The sequence below is a fragment of the Tupaia chinensis genome, unplaced genomic scaffold (assembly GCF_000334495.1).
Source record: "Tupaia chinensis unplaced genomic scaffold, TupChi_1.0 Scaffold140863_1, whole genome shotgun sequence".
In the NCBI taxonomy this organism is placed as follows: Eukaryota; Metazoa; Chordata; class Mammalia; order Scandentia; family Tupaiidae; genus Tupaia; species Tupaia belangeri.
The window spans coordinates 28,054-30,804 of NW_006200731.1; the positions used below are offsets into that span (position 1 = coordinate 28,054).

At 40.6% G+C, this 2,751-nt stretch overlaps 1 pseudogene; it reads left to right on the plus strand.

The window, feature by feature from the left end:
• The first annotated feature begins 230 nt into the window (after window positions 1–230).
• LOC102484280 (importin subunit alpha-1 pseudogene) lies at window positions 231–1,910 on the plus strand (annotated as a pseudogene).
• Window positions 1,911–2,751: the final 841 nt, after the last annotated feature.

Below are 2,751 nucleotides of genomic sequence, written 5' to 3' on the forward strand. Positions count from 1 at the left end.
ATTTGAATTAAATGTTTAATTTTGAACAAAAGCATATTTAACAACAGTTTTTTTCAGAATTAACATAATAGTGTATAAAATATAGAAAGAGCCACCTAAACATACCTGAAATGTGCCAAATGGTTGAAAAACTGGCAAGCCAGTTACTATTTATACTTTATTTATTTAAACACTTGTTTATTTAATATTATGTATCATGGCACACAGTCTTAAGGCTGAGCCATGGTGGACAGTTCTAGGGCAGCGGATCCCCAGCCTGTGAGCCCCGCGCCACTTCTTGTGTGAGCCTGAGTCGTCTGTGCAGCTTTTTCCCTTCATCTCATAACCATGTCCACCAATGAGAATGCAAATTCACCAGCTGCCCGTCTTAACAGATTCAAGAACAAGGGAAAAGACAGTACAGAAATGAGGCAGTGAAGGATAGAAGTGAATGTGGAGCTGAGGAAAGCTAAGAAGGATGACCAGATGCTGAAAAGGAGAAATGTAAGCTCATTTCCCGAAGATGCTACTTCTCCACTGCAGGAAAACCGCAACACCCAGGGCACTGTAAATTGGTCTGTTGATGACATTGTCAAAGGCATTATTGGCAACAATTTGAAAAGCCAGCTCCAGGCTACTCAAGCTGCTAGGAAGCTGCTTTCTAGGGAAAAACAGCCCCCCATAGACAACATCATCCGGGCTGGGTTGATTCCAAAATTTGTGTCCTTCTTGGGCAGAAATGATTGTAGTCTCATCCAGTTTGAATCTGCATGGGCACTCACTAACATTGCTTCTGGGACGTCAGAACAGACCAAGGCTGTGGTGGACAGAGGTGCTATCCCAGCGTTCATTTCTCTGTTGGCCTCTCCCCACATGCACATCAGTGAGCAAGCTGTGTGGGCTCTAGGAAACATTGCAGGGGATGGTTCAGTTTTCTGGGACCTAGTTATCAAGTATGGAGCAATTGACCCGCTGTTGGCTCTCCTTGCAGTTCCTGATATGTCATCATTAGCATGTGGTTACTTACGTAACCTTACCTGGACACTTTCAAACCTCTGCCGCAACAGGAATCCCGCACCCCCGCTAGATGCTGTTGAGCAGATTCTTCCTACTTTAGTTCATCTTCTGCATCACGATGATCTCAAAGTATTAGCAGATACCTGCTGGGCCATTATTACCTTACTGATGGTTCAAATGAATGGATTGAAATGGTTGTGAAAACAGGAGTTGTTCCCCAACTTGTGAAGCTTCTAGGAGTTACTGAATTGCCCATTGTGACCGCTGCCCTAAGAGCCATAGGTAATATTGTCACTGGGATAGATGAACAGACCCAGGTTGTGATAGATGCTGGAGCACTCGCCGTCTTCCCCAGCCTTCTAACCAACTCCAAAACAAATATTCAGAAGGAAGCTACGTGGACCATGTCCAACATCACCGCTGGTCGGCAGTACCAGATCCAGCAGGTTGTGAATCACAGGTTTGTCCCGTTCCTTGTCAGCGTGCTCTCTAAGGCTGACTTTAAGATGCAGAAGGAGGCTGTGTGGGCTGTGACCAACTACACATGCAGTGGAACAGTGGAGCAGTTTGTATACCTCGTCCACTGCGGCATCATAGAACTGCTGATGAACCTCTTAACTGCAAAAGATACCAAAATTATTCTGGTTATTTTGGATGCCATTTCAAATATTTTTCAGGCTGCTGAGAAGATAGGAGGAACTGAGAAACTTAGTATAATGATGGAAGAATGTGGAGGCCTGGATAAAATTGAAGCCCTACAAAACCATGAAAAAGAGTCTGTGTACAAGTCTTCATTAAACTTGATTGAAAAGTATTTCTCTGTAGAGGAAGATCAGAATGTTGTGCCCGAATCTACCTCTGATGGCTACACTTTCCAAGTGCAGGATGGTAATTCTGGGGCCTTTAACTTCTAGACTTCACAGCTAAGGCACAGAAGTGCTTGTCACGTGCTATGTTTGGTATAAGTTTGTCTGTTTCTCTACCAAGAACTCTTTTTAAATGTAGTTGTTATTGTAGCACTTTTAACAACTACTTTTTACAACAAAACTATACTTGCACAGTTCCAAACTGTACATACTGTATGAAGCTTGTCCTCCAAACGGGTTTCTTATTTCTATGTGGAATTTCATACCTTGCAAAGTCCTGTAAATAAAATCAAATTCCACCCTTTTCTTTAAAAAAAATTATGTATCATTATTATTGTTTTGTTTTTAATTTGCAACAGGAAGGTGTTCTCACCAGAGAGACACAGAGGAGTGGGAAGAAAGTGAGAAATCAAGCCACCACGTCTGGGACTTGAAATGTGGTTGACCATGTGTGAGTCCAGAGCCTTAAACACCATGCCACCTGCTGGCCCTGCCAGGTGCTATTTAAATGTTTCAGAATATAGGAAAAGTAAGAAATGCTTTAATCATGGTTTCTGGAACTAAATAGAAACAAAGTGACATGTGGAATAAATCAAATTCTAAAAGGGTTATGAAAGTGAGTGTATGCATGGTGAATATAACTTATGATTGAGTACTATTTATTCTAATACTGCCAAAAGACTATGATACTAAAGTTCTCATCACAGAAAATGTGAAATATTTCAGGTGATATATGTAGTAACGGCCTTAGTCCAATTGTTGATGTTATATTTAAAAATCTTAAAACAACTTTGTATTTTATAAATATACATATCGTTTTTAATGTATGAATAGTGGACGTGTGCACTTCTTAGTCATATTCTTTTAAATAAATTTAAAATTTTTTTTT